This window comes from Ranitomeya variabilis, chromosome 5 (assembly GCF_051348905.1).
Source record: "Ranitomeya variabilis isolate aRanVar5 chromosome 5, aRanVar5.hap1, whole genome shotgun sequence".
Lineage (NCBI taxonomy): Eukaryota > Metazoa > Chordata > Amphibia > Anura > Dendrobatidae > Ranitomeya > Ranitomeya variabilis.
Window position 1 is genome coordinate 445,700,206 of NC_135236.1, and position 20,573 is coordinate 445,720,778.

Below are 20,573 nucleotides of genomic sequence, written 5' to 3' on the forward strand. Positions count from 1 at the left end.
TTAATTGAATTGAGATATTATCTCAGCATGCTCTATAATTAATACTAACAAATCAAGCTGTTTTGTAATGTTATTTAGTGCTTACCTGCTATTATTGTAAACTTTCTCTACGCCTACCTGTTATTACAATTTTTCTACGGCTTAGAGGCATTACACAGGTCAACAAAAAAAAATTTTTTTTCTGGTGTCCAAAATATTTTAATGAATTTGGGGTATTTTTGGGGTGCTGATTCTGAATATGCTATCAGTTTTGCCAGATTGGCTCAAGTTTTTGAGATTTTTGGTATCTTATTTATAGCACTTGTTGGTAAATGCGACGCATCATCTCATTAATTTCTTTGGATTAGTACTTGAACTGAGCAGTTCTCAATATAGTTTTGTGTTAATTAGTGTTCTAAAAGTTTGTTCATAGCTTGATTTTTGCACTAACTTTATGTTGTTGTCTGTTTTCCAGTGAAAAGCATGAACTCATCAAGAAGAAGTTGTCTTAACGATCCAGACTCATTCTGTTACATTTGTGGTGAATACACACTGCCAAAACATAGAAGAAACATAACAGACTTCGTAAAAAAAGTGTATTTTGCCTATTTTGGGGTTATGCTTGGGGACCAAGACAAGTTTTGGGCACCACACATAGTGTGCAAAGCATGTATCGAATTATTACGAAAATAGAGCAAAGGACAAAGAAAAAGCTTCAAATTTGGTGTTCCAATGGTGTGGAGAGAGCCAAAAAATCATCATGATGACTGTTATTTCTGTGCAGTGCAAGTGCAAGGATTCAATAAGCATAAGAAACGAAAATGGGAGTAACATGGAATCTGCAAGAAGGCCTGTCCCTCATTGTGAAGATGTGCCTGTACCTGTGTTTACCATAAATAACAGTCATCATGATGATTTTTTGGCTCTCTCCACACCATTGGAACACCAAATTTGAAGCTTTTTCTTTGTCCTTTGCTCCATTTTCGTAATAATTCGATACATGCTTTGCACACTATGTGTGGTGCCCAAAACTTGTCTTGGTCCCCAAGCATAACCCCAAAATAGGCAAAATACACTTTTTTTACGAAGTCTGTTATGTTTCTTCTATGTTTTGGCAGTGTGTATTCACCACAAATGTAACAGAATGAGTCTGGATCGTTAAGACAACTTCTTCTTGATGAGTTCATGCTTTTCACTGGAAAACAGACAACAACATAAAGTTAGTGCAAAAATCAAGCTATGAACAAACTTTTAGAACACTAATTAACACAAAACTATATTGAGAACTGCTCAGTTCAAGTACTAATCCAAAGAAATTAATGAGATGATGCGTCGCATTTACCAACAAGTGCTATAAATAAGATACCAAAAATCTCAAAAACTTGAGCCAATCTGGCAAAACTGATGACATATTCAGAATCAGCACCCCAAAAATACCCTAAATTCGATGAAATATCTTTGGCACCAAAAATGCTGTTGACCAGTGTTATTTTAATTAAATGTGTGTATTGTCTGTGTCAATAAAGTTATAACTTTTTATAAAAAAAAGAAACAACACTCTTTGATTCAACACGCAGTTTAATAAGTGCATAGTTGGTCAGTATGTTTATAGTTTGTATAGAGGGTTACCCATCCAGAGTGTGAGGTAATGGGTTTGGGTCATATGTTTACATTTTTGTGCAAGGGTGTTTTTATGATGCTCGTTTATAATTAGAAACCCAAAAAAATTTCACTCCCCCAGTGGGAAATGTTTCTCAGCCCATGCACTTAGTGTATGGGTATTACAAGTTTAGAAGACCCGCTCCTTTACATTGGACCTACTTTTTAATGAGGCCTTCATCAACGTCTCATCATTCTCCGCCACTAAATCACCAGGGTTAACGTGTTCCGTGCTGCTACAGCCAGTCAATTTTTGGGCAAGGGTGTCTATGATGCCCATAAAATATTTTTTGAAAATGTACCCCCCATGGGGAAATGTTTGTCAGCCCATGCACTTAGTGTATGGGCATTACAAGTGTAGGAGACCCTCTCCTTTGTAATGGGACAGGTTTTTTTATGAGGCCCTCCTCCATGAATCTTTCAAGTTGGGATTGTGTTGCTTGCAAATTTGGGTCATGGTGGCCCTTGCTTTCAATGCATAAGGAAACAGTATATATAGAAAAACTGACTGAACAGCCATCTAGTCTGAACTGGTGCATAACCAAAAAGTCTTACATAGCAAATAGATAATGGCTGCACTCAAGTTTATTGTGCTAAAGCAAGGAAATGTGCAATACATGAAATGTGAACAGCATAATGGCTTGTGAAATTTATGAAAAAACACATGAGATTTTTAGCACAAAATTTGGCCAAATATTGTGAGCCCATTCACCAAACGTCAAGGTAATCTCAGATCGAATGGGTAACTAACCTGTCTGCCTAGTGTGAACACTTACCTATGGCTAATAAAATGGTAAAGCCTGTATTTATAGAGGAGGTTAGAACCAACTGTGTTTGGATGTAGTTAAAATCACAGCATGGTGAAGGGCGGGGCGTTCAAGTCAGAAAAAGCAATACATAGTAAATATAGAAAAACTGACTGAACAGCCATCTAGTCTGAACTGGTGCATAACCAAAAAGTCTTACATAGCAAATAGATAATGGCTGCACTCAAGTTTATTGTGCTAAAGCAAGGAAATGTGCAATACATGAAATGTGAACAGCATAATGGCTTGTGAAATTTATGAAAAAACACATGAGATTTTTAGCACAAAATTTGGCCAAATATTGTGAGCCCATTCACCAAACGTCAAGGTAATCTCAGATCGAATGGGTAACTAACCTGTCTGCCTAGTGTGAACACTTACCTATGGCTAATAAAATGGTAAAGCCTGTATTTATAGAGGAGGTTAGAACCAACTGTGTTTGGATGTAGTTAAAATCACAGCATGGTGAAGGGCGGGGCGTTCAAGTCAGAAAAAGCAATACATAGTAAATATAGAAAAACTGACTGAACAGCCATCTAGTCTGAACTGGTGCATAACCAAAAAGTCTTACATAGCAAATAGATAATGGCTGCACTCAAGTTTATTGTGCTAAAGCAAGGAAATGTGCAATACATGAAATGTGAACAGCATAATGGCTTGTGAAATTTATGAAAAAACACATGAGATTTTTAGCACAAAATTTGGCCAAATATTGTGAGCCCATTCACCAAACGTCAAGGTAATCTCAGATCGAATGGGTAACTAACCTGTCTGCCTAGTGTGAACACTTACCTATGGCTAATAAAATGGTAAAGCCTGTATTTATAGAGGAGGTTAGAACCAACTGTGTTTGGATGTAGTTAAAATCACAGCATGGTGAAGGGCGGGGCGTTCAAGTCAGAAAAAGCAATACATAGTAAATATAGAAAAACTGACTGAACAGCCATCTAGTCTGAACTGGTGCATAACCAAAAAGTCTTACATAGCAAATAGATAATGGCTGCACTCAAGTTTATTGTGCTAAAGCAAGGAAATGTGCAATACATGAAATGTGAACAGCATAATGGCTTGTGAAATTTATGAAAAAACACATGAGATTTTTAGCACAAAATTTGGCCAAATATTGTGAGCCCATTCACCAAACGTCAAGGTAATCTCAGATCGAATGGGTAACTAACCTGTCTGCCTAGTGTGAACACTTACCTATGGCTAATAAAATGGTAAAGCCTGTATTTATAGAGGAGGTTAGAACCAACTAATTTCACAAGCCATTATGCTGTTCACATTTCATGTATTGCACATTTCCTTGCTTTAGCACAATAAACTTGAGTGCAGCCATTATCTATTTGCTATGTAAGACTTTTTGGTTATGCACCAGTTCAGACTAGATGGCTGTTCAGTCAGTTTTTCTATATTTACTATGTATTGCTTTTTCTGACTTGAACGCCCCGCCCTTCACCATGCTGTGATTTTAACTACATCCAAACACAGTTGGTTCTAACCTCCTCTATAAATACAGGCTTTACCATTTTATTAGCCATAGGTAAGTGTTCACACTAGGCAGACAGGTTAGTTACCCATTTGATCTGAGATTACCTTGACGTTTGGTGAATGGGCTCACAATATTTGGCCAAATTTTGTGCTAAAAATCTCATGTGTTTTTTCATAAATTTCACAAGCCATTATGCTGTTCACATTTCATGTATTGCACATTTCCTTGCTTTAGCACAATAAACTTGAGTGCAGCCATTATCTATTTGCTATGTAAGACTTTTTGGTTATGCACCAGTTCAGACTAGATGGCTGTTCAGTCAGTTTTTCTATATTTACTATGTATTGCTTTTTCTGACTTGAACGCCCCGCCCTTCACCATGCTGTGATTTTAACTACATCCAAACACAGTTGGTTCTAACCTCCTCTATAAATACAGGCTTTACCATTTTATTAGCCATAGGTAAGTGTTCACACTAGGCAGACAGGTTAGTTACCCATTCGATCTGAGATTACCTTGACGTTTGGTGAATGGGCTCACAATATTTGGCCAAATTTTGTGCTAAAAATCTCATGTGTTTTTTCATAAATTTCACAAGCCATTATGCTGTTCACATTTCATGTATTGCACATTTCCTTGCTTTAGCACAATAAACTTGAGTGCAGCCATTATCTATTTGCTATGTAAGACTTTTTGGTTATGCACCAGTTCAGACTAGATGGCTGTTCAGTCAGTTTTTCTATATTTACTATGTATTGCTTTTTCTGACTTGAACGCCCCGCCCTTCACCATGCTGTGATTTTAACTACATCCAAACACAGTTGGTTCTAACCTCCTCTATAAATACAGGCTTTACCATTTTATTAGCCATAGGTAAGTGTTCACACTAGGCAGACAGGTTAGTTACCCATTCGATCTGAGATTACCTTGACGTTTGGTGAATGGGCTCACAATATTTGGCCAAATTTTGTGCTAAAAATCTCATGTGTTTTTTCATAAATTTCACAAGCCATTATGCTGTTCACATTTCATGTATTGCACATTTCCTTGCTTTAGCACAATAAACTTGAGTGCAGCCATTATCTATTTGCTAAGGAAACAGTATGGCAGGACCAACTGAAGAATGTGAAGTGGCTTTTCCTGTGGCCATCCAGTATCTGGGTTCAAAGGCTTATTGGGGTGAATATGACTTGGTAGCAGGGCAGGCCTTGGAGTCAATACATAAGAAAACAGTATGGGATTACAAAATGACTAATGTGAAGATAATTTTTCTGTGACCATCCAGTACCTGGGTTCAAAGGATTCTTGGGCTGCATATGACTTGATAGCAGGGCACGCCTAGCATTCAATGCAACAGTTTTTCAGGAAGCCCTCCTGTACCTCTCGTGAAAGAGGTATTGGGGTGCGTTGTAATTCTTGGCAGCCCAGCCACTCACTGCATAGGCAATAACAGCATTAAACCCACTGTTTAATAATGGTCCTTTAAGAATATTAATGCTGCCTGATGCCCTTCTAAAAATAGGCTTTGTGACTAGTCCCTCCTTCATAAATTAAACAAGATGTGTCTGCTTATGTGTCACATACCACATGAGTAGCTAGGGTTGTTAAATGTTGCAATGACATTTCCCAGTGAATGCATTTGTATTGGTTGAAAGCAATGTTAAAGTTGAAAAACGCATCAAAAATGCTGCGTGTGAACATAGCCCAAGTGGTGGAGGAACATTTTGGTCTGGGGTTAATTATTTTGCCTTATATACAAGTCATTAGCTTGGAAATGATGTACCTTAACATATTTTCCAGCAAAATCCATTTTGGTTTCATTTTTGTATGTTTTTTGCTGCAACTGTAAAAATGAAAACATTGCTTACAGCTGTGACCTAGGAGTCAGAAATGCTTCCAGGGGCGATTCCCATGATATCCCTGCATTAGTTGAGCAGTGTTTCCATCATTTTCAGACGTTTTTAGACCTTAAAAGGACCCCCGGGGGATTGCGGTAAAAATACTCGGGTTTCCCATTGACTTACATTGGGCTCGTTGCTCGGGTCGAGTACCCGAGTATTCCAATTTGCTCAACCCGAGCAACGAACACCCGAGCATTTTAGTGCTTGCCCATCGCTACTCATTAAATCAAATATGAAGCACTGCCACATGACACCGACTTAAGAGTCTCTACTGCATATGTGCCATTAAGCCAATATGTATTGCTCTTATTCATGCTGTACATCATGACTGGGTGGTGCAAGTGCAGTAGATACTTAAAGGGGTTGTTCGGTCTTAGGCTACAAGTCTGCAATCACTGTATGTTACTGCGAAGTTGTGAATCCTCACATCATGCGCAGTTCTGAGGATCCTCCGGTGCTGGCGGCAGCCTTATGACCGCAAATATGCGATTTGCATAGATATGGTCATGTTTTGACTAGATGTCAGCTGCCTCGCTCAATGTGAGTGTATTGAGTGAGGCTGTACAGGTCTAGTCAGAATGTGGCTGGGAGTATGCAAGTCACATGTCCGCCAGTTTCTGGCACCAACACCAGAGAAAATTTCACACAATGCATTGTTCACAGTGTGAGGATTCACAAGTCTACAGTCACATACAGTGATTGCAGACTAGTAGCCTAAGGCCAGGCAATGCCTTTAAACTATTGTGAGAGACTTCGGCACTATCTTCAATGGAGTACGGTGACCAGCTCCACTGTGCAGGCACCAGATTCCCAGCCCCGCAGTGTGAATACATCATAACTAGTGATGAGCATTCCGATACCGCAAGTATCGGGTATCGGCCGATATTTGCGGTATCGGAATTCTGATACCGAGTTCCGATATTTTCAGTATATCGGATACCGGAATCGGAAGTTCCCACAATTCAAAGTGCCCGAATTCAGCCAATGAGGAATGATTAGAAGTGTGGGCACATCCTGTTCTGCATGGTGGGCATGGAAGTACTGGCATGGCTGTGATTGGCTGCTGAAATGATATCATGATGCCCTATAAAAGTCGCTGCCGCCATTTAGGGCTCACTCTGCTGTGAATTCAGTTAGGGACAGGACGCTGTGTTCTGACTGAGGGCCAGTTTAGAGATAGCGATTTGCTTCATTGTGCTTTACGAAGGCTAAATTAGCAACCGCTGTGTGAGATCTTTGCTTTTGCCTTGCAGCGCTGTTCACAGCTGTCTACAAGGTCTCTGTGTGTGTGAGTGCACATCGCTCTGTAGTCTGTCTGCAGCCACAGCCGGTTGTAGTCAGCTCAGAGTGCGTCACTGCCTTATACTGTTCTATCCATTGTCCTTTTTTGCAATTAGTGCAGCCTGCTGCACATTTTTTCAAATATTTCCTATTAGTGGCTTTCCATCCGTATCCAGCAAAATTGTGGAAAAACACTACATAGGATTACATAGATCAGCTTTTTTGGGCCTTGCAGCGCCGTTTACGGCTGTCTGCACGGTCTCTGTGTGAGTGCACATCGCTCTGTAGTCTGTCGGCAGCTACAGCCGATTGTAGTCAGCTCAGGGTGCGTGACTGCCTCATACCGTTCCATTGTCTGTTTCTCAATTAGTGCAGCCTGCTGCACATTTTTTCAAATTTATCCTATTAGTGGCTTTCCCTCCGTATCCTGCTAGATTGTGGAAAAACACTGTATAGGATTACACAGAGGAGCTTGTTTTGGCCTTGCAGCGCCGTTCACGGCTGTCGGCACGGTCTGTGTGTGAGTGCAGCTCACTCTGTAGTCAGTTCTGCAAAAAAAAATAAAAAATTAATAAAGTTCACCAAACACACCACTTTACAGTTGTGTAGGCCACATTAGCTCATATTAAAGTCTAGTCCACACTTTAGAAAATAAGTGTTTCTTAGGCTGGTTTCACACTTGCGTTTTGATTTGCAGCGTTTTAGCGCTAAAAAACGCATGCGTTTTTTTTCTATACTTAACATTAAAAACGCATGCGTTTTTTAGCATGCGTTTTGGCGCGTTTTTGGCAACTCATGCGTTTTTTGACGCGTGCGTCTAGTTGCATAAATGCAACCTGTAGTAATTTCAAGCGGTGTTTTTTGCCGCAAAAAACACATGCGTTTATTCGCGGCAAAAAAATGTATTGCTGTCTATGTAAACGCATGCGTTTTTAAGCACATACGTTTGCTTGCGTTAAAAACGCATGCGTTTTTATAGAAAAACACAAGAAAACACAAAAAAAAAACAAGAAAACCCTAACCCTTGGGTTACTAGGGATCCTAACCCTAACCCTAAGGTTAGGATCCCTACTAACCCTAGGGATCCTAACCCTAACCCTAACCCTTGGGATCCTAACCCTAACCCTAACCTTTAGGGTTAGGGTTAGGATCCTAACCCTTAGGGTTAGGGTTAGGGTTAGGATCCCTAGTGTAACGGTTAGGGTTAGGGTTAGTGTTGTGGATTCTGTTTTTGGGCTCCCTCTGGTGGTTACAACTGGTACTGGGTGAATTTGGTGGGTTGCGGTCTCTGGTTTCCACCTGTCCATCTGAGGCTGGGTGTTTCCTATTTAACCTGGCTTTCCTGTCATTCCCTTGCCGGCTATCAATGTATTCAGATGTGCTCAGTTTGGTTCTGACTACCTGCTTCCAGATCTCTCAGGATAAGCTAAGTTATGCTTTTCAGTTGTTTTGTTTTTTGTCCAGCTTGCTAAATATTACTCTATGCTAGTTGGAAGCTCTAGTGGGCTGAGGTGCTCCCCATGTGCCATGAGTTGGCACATGGGTGCTTGTAATCTCAGGATGGTTTTTGATTAGGGTTTTTTTGCTGACCGCTCAGACCCCTTTTGTATCCTTCTGCTTTCTAGTTATAGCGAGCCTCGTTTTGCTAACTCTATTTTCATATCTATGTGCGTGCCTTCCTCTCATTTTCACCGTCAATACATGTGGGGGGCAACTATACCTTTGGGGTTTATTTCTCTGGAGGCAAGTTAGGTCTTTATTTTCTCTGCAGTGCTAGTTAGCTCTTAGGCTGGCGCGAGGCGTCTAGAATCAACGTAGGCACGCTCCCTGGCTATTTCTAGTTGTGTTTGTCAGGAGTAGGGCAGCGGTCAGCCCAGGTTCCATCACCCTAGAGCTCGTCCGTTATTTGAGTTATTTTTTGCTTGTCCAGTGCGATCCCCTAGCCATTGGGATCCATAACAGTATAGCCGGCCCACAAAGTGTTAATTGTTTGGGCTGAAGCAGGAGAAAAAGAAGTGTTGAAGGGAAATTTTTTTTTTTTTTCCCTCAGAGTTTTGCTGCCTAGCCTTTAATTGCTGTCTAGCTGCTTCTTACCTCCTCTTAACCCTTGAATGGCTCTGACCTTAGCTGTTTAATATGGATGTCCAGAGTTTGGCTTCCAGCCTGAATAATCTCGCTGCAAAAGTTCAAAACATACAGGATTTTGTTGTTCACACTCCTATGTCTGAACCTAGAATTCCTATTCCAGAGTTTTTTTCTGGAGATAGATCTACCTTCCTGAATTTCAGGAACAATTGCAAATTATTTCTTTCTTTGAAATCTCGCTCCTCTGGAGACCCTGCTCAGCAGGTCAAGATTGTAATATCTTTCCTGTGGGGCGACCCTCAGAATTGGGCATTTGCATTGGCACCAGGGGATCCTGCATTGCTCAGTGTGGATGTGTTTTTTCTGGCACTGGGATTGCTCTATGAGGAACCTAACCTGGAGATTCAGGCTGAAAAGGCTTTATTAGCCCTCTCTCAGGGGCATGATGAAGCGGAAGTATATTGTCAAAAATTTCGGAAATGGTCGGTACTTACTCAGTGGAATGAGTGCGCCCTGGCTGCAAACTTCAGAGATGGTCTTTCTGAGGCCATTAAGGATATTATGGTGGGGTTCCCTGCGCCTACAGGTCTGAATGAGTCTATGACTATGGCCATTCAGATTGATCGGCGTTTGCGGGAGCGCAAACCTGTGCACCAGTTGGCGGTGTCTTCTGAACAGGCACCTGAGACTATGCAATGTGATAGAATTCAGTCCAGAAGTGAACGGCAAAATTATAGGCGGAAAAATGGATTGTGTTTTTATTGTGGTGATTCAGCTCATGTTATATCAGCATGCTCTAAACGCACAAAAAAGGTTGATAAATCTTTTGCCATTAGTACTCTACAGTCTAAGTTCATTTTGTCTGTAACTCTGATTTGTTCACGGTCATCCATTTCCGTCGATGCTTATGTGGATTCGGGCGCTGCCCTGAGTCTTATGGATTGGTCATTTGCCAAACGCTGCGGTTTTAGTCTGGAGCCTCTGGAAGTTCCTATTCCTTTGAAGGGAATTGACTCTACACCACTGGCTAGGAATAAACCGCAGTACTGGACACAAGTGACCATGCGCATGACTCCCGTTCATCAGGAGGTGATTCGCTTCCTTGTACTGTATAATTTACATGATGTACTAGTGCTTGGTCTGCCATGGTTACAAACTCATAATCCAGTCCTGGATTGGAAAACAATGTCTGTGTTAAGCTGGGGATGTCAGGGGGTTCATGATTATGCACCTCTGATTTCAATCGCTTCATCCACTCCTTCTGAGGTCCCTGTGTTTTTGTCTGACTATCGGGATGTTTTTGAGGAGCCTAAGCTCAATTCGCTCCCTCCTCATAGGGATTGTGACTGTGCTATAGAATTAATTTCTGGCAGTAAGTTCCCTAAGGGTCGTTTATTTAATCTGTCAGTGCCAGAGCATACTGCTATGCGGAATTATATTAAGGAGTCCTTGGAAAAGGGACATATTCGTCCATCTTTGTCCCCTCTGGGAGCAGGTTTTTTTTTCGTGGCTAAAAAAGATGGTTCCCTGAGGCCTTGTATAGATTATCGCCTTCTGAATAAGATTACAGTCAAATATCAGTATCCATTGCCATTATTGACTGATTTGTTTGCTCGCATTAAGGGGGCTAGGTGGTTCACTAAGATAGATCTTCGCGGTGCGTATAATCTTGTGCGGATAAAGCAGGGTGATGAGTGGAAAACCGCATTTAATACGCCTGAGGGCCATTTTGAGTATTTGGTAATGCCTTTTGGACTTTCTAATGCTCCTTCAGTCTTTCAGTCCTTTATGCACAATATTTTCCGTGAATATCTGGATAAGTTTATGATTGTGTATTTGGATGATATTTTGGTGTTTTCTGATGACTGGGAGTCTCATGTTCTACAGGTCAGGAAGGTGTTTCAAGTCCTGCGGGCCAATTCTCTGTTTGTGAAGGGCTCGAAATGTCTCTTCGGAGTCCAGAATATTTCTTTTTTGGGGTACATTTTTTCTCCTTCTACTATTGAGATGGATCCCGTCAAGGTTCAGGCGATTTGTGACTGGACACAACCTACATCTGTTAAGAGTCTTCGGAAGTTCTTGGGTTTTGCTAATTTTTATCGTCGGTTCATTGCTAATTTTTCCAGTGTTGTTAAACCTTTGACTGATTTGACTAAAAAGGGTGCTGATGTTGCTAATTGGTCTCCTACGGCTGTGGAGGCCTTTCAGGAACTTAAGCGCCGGTTTTCTTCTGCTCCTGTGTTATGTCAACCAGATGTTTCACTTCCTTTTCAGGTTGAGGTTGATGCTTCCGAGATTGGAGCGGGGGCGGTTTTGTCACAGAGAAGTTCCGATGGCTCGGTGATGAAGCCATGTGCGTTCTTTTCTAGAAAATTCTCGCCCGCCGAGCGCAATTATGATGTGGGTAATCGGGAGCTTTTGGCCATGAAGTGGGCATTTGAGGAGTGGCGTCATTGGCTTGAGGGTGCTAGACATCGTGTGGTGGTCTTGACTGATCACAAAAATCTGATTTACCTTGAGTCTGCCAGGCGTCTGAATCCTAGACAGGCTCGTTGGTCGTTGTTTTTTTCTCGTTTCAATTTTGTGGTTTCATGCCTGCCAGGTTCAAAGAATGTGAAGGCAGATGCTCTTTCCAGGAGTTTTGTGCCTGACTCTCCTGGAGACTCTGGGCCTACTGGTATCCTTAGGGATGGGGTAATATTGTCCGCCGTCTCCCACAGACTTGCGTCGTGCATTGCAGGAGTTTCAGGCGGATAAACCTGATCGTTGTCCACCAGAAAGACTGTTTGTTCCGGATGATTGGACCAGTAGAGTCATCTCCGAGGTCCATTCTTCTGTGTTGGCTGGTCATCCGGGAATATTTGGTACTAGAGACTTGGTGGCCAGGTCTTTTTGGTGGCCTTCCTTGTCAAGGGATGTGCGCACCTTCGTGCAGTCTTGTGAAGTGTGTGCTCGGGCTAAGCCTTGCTGTTCTCGGGCCAGTGGGTTGTTGTTATCCTTGCCTATCCCGAAGAGGCCTTGGACGCACATTTCCATGGATTTTATTTCAGATCTCCCTGTCTCACAGAAAATGTCCGTTATCTGGGTTGTGTGTGACCGCTTTTCTAAGATGGTTCATTTGGTACCCTTGCCTAAGTTGCCTTCCTCCTCTGAGTTGGTCCCTTTATTTTTTCAGAACGTGGTTCGTTTGCATGGGATTCCGGAGAATATCGTTTCTGACAGGGGATCCCAGTTTGTGTCTAGATTTTGGCGGACGTTTTGTGCTAAGATGGGCATTAATTTGTCTTTCTCGTCTGCATTCCATCCTCAGACGAATGGCCAGACGGAGCGAACTAATCAGACCTTGGAAACTTATTTAAGGTGTTTTGTTTCTGCTGATCAAGATGACTGGGTTGCCTTTTTGCCACTGGCCGAATTTGCCCTTAATAATCGGGCTAGTTCTGCTACTTTGGTTTCTCCTTTCTTTTGTAATTCAGGGTTTCATCCTCGTTTTTCCTCTGGTCAGGTGGAGCCTTCGGATTGTCCTGGAGTGGACGTGGTGGTGGACAGGCTACATCAGATTTGGAATCAGGTGGTGGACAATTTGAAGTTGTCTCAGGAGAAGGCTCAGCAGTTTGCTAATCGCCGTCGCCGCGTGGGTCCCCGACTTCGTGTTGGGGACTTGGTGTGGTTGTCTTCTCGTTTTGTCCCTATGAAGGTCTCTTCTCCCAAGTTCAAGCCTCGGTTCATCGGTCCTTATAAGATCTTGGAGATTCTTAACCCTGTATCTTTTCGTTTGGATCTCCCAGCATCGTTTGCTATTCATAACGTGTTCCATCGGTCGTTATTGCGGAGGTATGAGGTGCCCGTTGTTCCTTCGGTTGAGCCTCCTGCTCCGGTGCTGGTGGAGGGAGAATTGGAGTATGTTGTTGAGAAGATCTTGGATTCTCGTGTTTCCAGACGTAAACTCCAGTATTTGGTTAAGTGGAAGGGTTATGGTCAGGAGGATAATTCCTGGGTGGTCGCCTCTGATGTTCATGCGACTGATACAGTTTACAGTTGTGTAGGCCACATTAGCTCATATTAAAGTCTAGTCCACACTTTAGAAAATAAGTGTTTCTTAGGCTGGTTTCACACTTGCGTTTTGATTTGCAGCGTTTTAGCGCTAAAAAACGCATGCGTTTTTTTTCTATACTTAACATTAAAAACGCATGCGTTTTTTAGCATGCGTTTTGGCGCGTTTTCGGCAACGCATGCGTTTTTTGACGCGTGCGTTTAGTTGCATAAATGCAACCTGTAGTAATTTCAAGTGGTGTTTTTTGCCACAAAAAACACATGCGTTTATTCGCGGCAAAAAAATGTATTGCTGTCTATGTAAACGCATGCGTTTTTAAGCACATGCGTTTGCTTGCGTTAAAAACGCATGCGTTTTTATAGAAAAACACAAGAAAACACAAAAAAAAAAACAAGAAAACCCTAACCCTAACCCTAACCCTTGGGTTACTAGGGATCCTAACCCTAACCCTAAGGTTAGGATCCCTACTAACCCTAGGGATCCTAACCCTAACCCTAACCCTAGGGATCCTAACCCTAACCCTAACCTTTAGGGTTAGGGTTAGGATCCTAACCCTTAGGGTTAGGGTTAGGGTTAGGATCCCTAGTGTAACGGTTAGGGTTAGGGTTAGTGTTGTGGATTCTGTTTTTGGGCTCCCTCTGGTGGTTACAACTGGTACTGGGTGACTTTGGTGGGTTGCGGTCTCTGGTTTCCACCTGTCCATCTGAGGCTGGGTGTTTCCTATTTAACCTGGCTTTCCTGTCATTCCCTTGCCGGCTATCAATGTATTCAGATGTGCTCAGTTTGGTTCTGACTACCTGCTTCCAGATCTCTCAGGATAAGCTAAGTTATGCTTTTCAGTTGTTTTGTTTTTTGTCCAGCTTGCTAAATATTACTCTATGCTAGTTGGAAGCTCTAGTGGGCTGAGGTGCTCCCCATGTGCCATGAGTTGGCACATGGGTGCTTGTAATCTCAGGATGGTTTTTGATTAGGGTTTTTTTGCTGACCGCTCAGACCCCTTTTGTATCCTTCTGCTTTCTAGTTATAGCGGGCCTCGTTTTGCTAACTCTATTTTCATATCTATGTGCGTGCCTTCCTCTCATTTTCACCATCAATACATGTGGGGGGCAACTATAACTTTGGGGTTTATTTCTCTGGAGGCAAGTTAGGTCTTTATTTTCTCTGCAGTGCTAGTTAGCTCTTAGGCTGGCGCGAGGCATCTAGAATCAACGTAGGCACGCTCCCTGGCTATTTCTAGTTGTGTTTGTCAGGAGTAGGGCAGCGGTCAGCCCAGGTTCCATCACCCTAGAGCTCGTCCGTTATTTGAGTTATTTTTTGCTTGTCCAGTGCGATCCCCTAGCCATTGGGATCCATAACAGGTTAGGGTTTGGATCCCTAGGGTTAAAGTTAGGGTTAGGGGTAGGGTTAGGGGTAGGGTTAGGGTTAGGATCCCTAGGGTTAAAGTTAGGGTTAGGGGTAGGGTTAGGATCCCAAGGGTTATGGTTAGGGTTAGGGGTAGGGTTAGGGGTAGGGTTTGGATCACTAGGGTTAGGGTTAGGGTTAGGGTTTGGATCCCTTTATCACCTTGATGGTGGGGGGTGGCTTATCAGTAACCTGGTGACCAGGACATTCTTCTAATAAAAAGCTACCCCTAACCCTAACCCTAGGGATCCTAACCCTAACCCTATGTAATTCTATTAATAGTGGGTTTTCTAGTTGATTTTGATGATTGGCAGCTGTCACACACTTCTCAGCATGCGTTTCAAAAACGCAAACGCAAGAAAAAACGCATGTAAATGCGTCAAAACACCGCCTTTTTTTTCCTGCATGCAAAAACGCATGCGTCTAAAAAACGCAGTGTTTGCATGCGTTTACATGCGTTATTTCACCACCTGCATTTTTTTTTTAAACGCTGCAGATCAAAACGCAAGTGTGAAACCAGCCTTATACCTGTTAGGAGCTGTTCAGGAATAAGCACACTAAGCCCTTAGTACTTTTCTGCTTATCTTTATCAGTCAACCAAGATGAAGAAGGCAGGGAGTAAGGCACGTGGGCGTGGGCGTGGAGCAGGGAGAGGATGTGGGGATTCTGTGCCTTCTGCGGGCACCGGGGACTTATCATCACCCAGTTTCAGCAGGGAACAGTCCTTCATGTGCAGCTTTGTAGGAGGTCGCCGTACACCGCTGCTGCGTGAAGAACAAATTGAAGCCGTTGTCGGATGGATGGCAGCTAACGCATCGACTTCAATTAGTGCCACATCCTCTCAGGCACAGAGCACTGGAGAGCACCCATCTGTCTCTCTCTTCACCACCTGCCAAATTGCCCAGGCAGTCAGAGAGCCCAGGACAGGAGCCATCTCTACTTCTGTTCTCTGAAACTCTTGGCTTGGAAACAGGGGGCCAGCCAAGCAGCATTGGAGAAATGGAAGAAGAGGCAGTATGCAGTGATGCCCAACAGCTTTGTCTCTCTGACTCTGAAGAGACGGGTGGGCCAGTGCCCCCGGTCACCACACTGCAGTATGCATCTGATGATGAGACTCAGGTGCCACTTTCTGGTGCGTACTGTGCTGCCGAGACTACCCAGGAGAAGCAGTTGGTGGCAGAGGGTAGTGTAGATGATGAGGTCCTTGACCCATCGTGGCATGAGGTACAGGAAGGTGGTTGGAGCAGCTCTGAGGAAGAGATTCCCCGAACGGGCCAAAGAGGGAGAGGTAGGGGGAAGACTGCGGTTCCTGTAGCCTCCACTTTGGCACCCGTTCGGAGTATGCCTCTTCCAAAAGCCAAAACGGGCGCTCCCAAGACTTGCAGTGCCTGGTCCTTTTTTTACACAGTTGCAGATGACATTTGCTTTGTCAAATGCAAGGTGTGTCATCAGAAAGTCAAAAGAGGGAAAAATGTCAGCAACCTCAATACCACAAATATGTGGAAACATGTGCGGACCAAGCACGTAGTGGAAGTACAAAAATACACTGAAGACCTAGGCCAACCAACAGCGGCACCTACCACCTCTTCAGCTCGTGTTGTTGCCTCTTCCTCCAGCTCACACACAGCTGGTTCGGCTTCCTCACAGGATCGCCATGGAAGAACCTCTGGCACTGTTGTCCAGAGACCCACTGTAATTCCACCCACAGCACCACGTTCCCAGCCATCCTCACACTCCTAGCCCAGTCTACAGCCATCGGTAGCACAGGCTTGGGAGAAAAGGCGGCCTTTCTCGACAAACCACCCCCGAGCACAGGCTCTGAATGCTGGCATTGCAAAACTACTGTCCCTTGAAATGCTGTCATTCAGGCTGGTGGAGACTGACAGCTTCTGTAACTTGATTGCATTGGCAGTCCCACAATACAATGTGCCCAGCCGCTTTTAATTCAGCAGGCAAGCCGTCCCAGCCCTGCACAAGCATGTGGAGGGACACATAAAACACGCGCTACTGAACGCCGTCAGTAGCAAGGTCCACCTCACCACCGATGCATGGACCAGTCACCATGGACAGGGGCGATACCTTTCCCTCACTGCTCATTGGGTTAATGTTGTTGAGCCGGGTACAGAGTGGCGCAGGACGTGTTCTGCCAACTCCAAGGATTGCAGGAATCCAGTCTGTATGCATTGACTCCTCCTCATACACAAGTTCCTCAGAATCATCGCTGCAGGAGCCGTCACAGTCCACCTCCACATGGACCCGTGAACGTTTACCTGTTACCACCGACATGAGCACATCTGTGGCCAAACATCAACAGGCCGTCTTGAAATGAATTTCTTTGGGGAATCGAAGCCACACAGCGCAGGAGCTCTGGAATGCCATCAAGCAGGAGAGCGACGTGTGGTTTGTGCCAGTGAATCTCCAACCTGGCATGGTAGTGTGTGACAATGGCTGAAATCTGGTGGCAGCTCTTGCCCTAGGCAACCTCACTCACATCCCATGTCTGGCACATGTGCTCAACTTGGTCGTGCAGAGATTTTTGAGGGACTATCCGGATCTTGATGCACTGCTGGAATTTCACGTTACATATGTTGGAGCGGTTGTGTGAGCAGCAGTCAGCAGTAATGGAGTACCAGCTACATCAGGCACAAAGAAATCACACTCCGCGCCGTTCAGACTTCACAACCACTGAGTGGGCCACTATGAAGGACGTCTGCCAGGTTTTGCGTTCCTTCTATGATTCCACGCGGATGGCGAGTGTAGATGATGCCCTAGCCAGCATGACTGTCCCCCTTATCTGCCTGCTTCAACAAACACTGCAAGCGCTAAGAGATGATGTTGTGGAAGAGGTGGAGGATGAGGAGTCACCAATTCCATCAACTTATGGACAGTCAGCACTACGTGGTTCCTCACAAAGGCCTAGGCAGGGGACACTTTGTGAGGAGGATGAGGAGGAGTCAATGGAGGAGGAAGACATCGGTCCAGAGGAGGTAGTTACACAATTCTCCCGTAGTCAGTGTGTACAGCGAGGGTGGGGTGATGCAGAGCAGGCAGAGATCACGCCTCAAACAGGGGACAGCATTTCTTAGCCAGTTGGTAGTCTGCAGCACATGGCTGATTACATGCTGCAGTGCCTGAGAAATGACCGCTGCATCGCCCACATTCTCAACACGGCTGATTATTGGGTGTGCACCTTCCTAGATCCTCGCTACCGGGACAACTTACAAAGCCTCATAACACCGTTGAACCGGGAGCGTAAAATGCGGGAGTACCAAGACACACTGGTGAATTCCATCATCTTCTCCAGTCCAAATGACAGCAGTGCTGCTAGTGCTTTACAACGCAGCTCAGTGCATCGAGGCAGTGGAGAAAGCTCTGCACAAAGAGGGAGCAGAAGCAGTGCCTCAGCACAAGGCAAGACCAGTATGGCCCAACTGTGGCACAGTTTTGTGTGCCCGCCACACATGTCTACACCATCACAGACGGCTCCAGTCAGCAGGAGGCAACGGTTCCGTCAGATGGTGACAGACTACATGTCTTGCCCTCTTACTGTACTCCCAGATGGCTCTTCCCCCATCAAATTTTGGGTCTCTAAGCTGGATACATGGCCAGAGTTAAGCCAGTATGCATTGGAGGTGCTGGCTTGCCCTGCTGCTAGTGTATTATCGGAACGCGTCTTTAGTGCCGCAGGTGGTGTACTAACAGACCGTCGCATGTGACTATCCTCCGATAACGTTGGCCTGCTTACTTTTCTGAAAATGAACAAGGCCTGGATCTCGCAGGAATTTGCCACTCCTCTTCCAGATTAAATAATTGGTTGGCTACAGTATCCAGGTCTCCTGTTGCATTCATGTTTCTACCACCTGAACTGTAATCCCTGGGCTCCAACACCGCCAGTTGATGCTCAGAAGTGCCGTCTGCACAGGCAAAACACATGACCCAGTGTTATTGGGTTTCAGTAACGTCAGCTGATCCCCAGCTGTGTAGCCAGCAATGTGTCCTGCGACCGCCACGCTGACACAACTACTGAAATTTAAGGGAACCTGTCCCCCCCAGGCGTTTGTTACTGAAAGAGCCACCTTGTGCAGCCGTAATGCTGCACAAGGAAAAGGTGCCCCTTTTTGTTGTGCTCCTTGCATACGCTGAACCTAACACTTATGAATTGTGTCCCCTCACACCGTGAAACCGTCCCGGAGGTGGGACTTTCCTTCATAATGGAACGCAGCACAGCCGTCATTCCTACCCCCTTGGTGCCGTGCGCTGCCTCCTCAGCGTTGTTTGATTCTGTCCCGTAGCCTGCGCTGTTATGTTCAACCTTGGCCATGCGCATTTAGCGCTGCCCGTCTTCTGACATCATTTGTTGTCAGGCTGCCTGCGCCTGTGCGGCCACGCAGCCCGAGATCCCGCCTCGCAGTCTCTTCTGATTTAATCACACTGCGGGCCTGGGATCCATGGGCATGTGCAGTGCATATCTTCACCTCAGGCTCTCACTCATCTCCCTCCGCCTTCTTCAGACTGTGCGCCGTCAGCTGACCCCTAATAGCATGCCACGGCCATGACGCCGCACAGTCTGAAGAAGCTGGAAGGAGGGGAGTGAGAGGAAGGAGGGGAGTGAGAGGCAAAATTATGCACTGCACATGCCCATGGATCCCAGGCCCGCAGTGTGATTACATTAGACGACACTGCCAGGCGGGATCTCGGGCAGTGCGTCCGCACAGGCGCAGCCAGCCTGACAACAAATGATGTCAGAAGACAGGCTGCGCTAACTGCGCATGGCCAAGGTTGAACATAACAGCACAGGCTAGGGGACAGATTCAAACAACGCTGAGGAGGCGGCGCACGGCGCCAAGGGGGTAGGAATGATGGCTGTGCTGCGTCCCATTTTGAAGGGCAGTCCCACCTCCGGGACGGTTTCACGGTATCAGGGGACACATTTTATAAGTGTTTAGTTCTGCGCTTGCAAGAAGCATAATTAAAAGAGCCACCTTTTCCTTTTGCATCCTTAGTGCTGCACAAGATGGCTCTTTCAGCTACAAACGCCTTGGGGGGGTTAAAGGTTCCTTTTCAACTTCCTCCAATCAGGCTTCGGCCTACACTCTGTTCCTCCTTGATTCTCTGGGCTCTAACACCACCAGTTGGTGCTCGGAAGAGCTGGCTGCACAGAGAAAAACACGCGCCACTGTGTCAGTGGGGTTCAGTAACATCAGCTGTTACCCTGCTGGGTAGCCGGCAACGTGTCCTGCAAATGCCACGCAGACACAAAAGTTATTAAACTGCCTCCAGTGCAGGCTTCGGCCTACACTCTGCTCCTCCTTGATTCCCTGGGCTCTAACACCGCCAGTTGGTGCTCGGAAGTGCTGGCTGCATAGAGAAAAACACTCGCCACTGTGTCAGTGGGGTTCAGTAACATCAGCTGTTGCCCTGCTGTGTAGCCGGCAACGTGTCCTGCAAATGCCACGCAGACACAACAGACACTAAGCTGCCTCCAGTGCAGGCTTCGGCCTACACTATGCTCCTCCTGCTGACCCTGGGCTCTAACACTGCCAGTTAGTGCTCGGAAGTCCTGGCTGCACAGAGAAAAACACTCGCCACTGTGTCAGTGGGGTTCAGTAACGTCAGCTGTTCCCCTGCTGTGTAGCCGGCAACGTGTCCTGCAAACGCCACGCAGACACAACAGATATTAAACTGCCTCCAGTGCAGGCTTCGGACAACACTCTGCTCCCCCTGCTGACCCTTGGCTCCAACACTGCTAGTTGGGGCCTAGGAAGACAATCTTGAATAGGTCCCCCTGGTTCCAGTACCGTCAGCTGGTTCCGGGCAGAGCCTTTGGCTTAGGTGCCTCCTTCTGGGTATCCGAGTTCCACCAACGTCAGGTGGTCCTTGGTAGTGCTTTCTGGCATGGGTACCTCCTGCTTAGT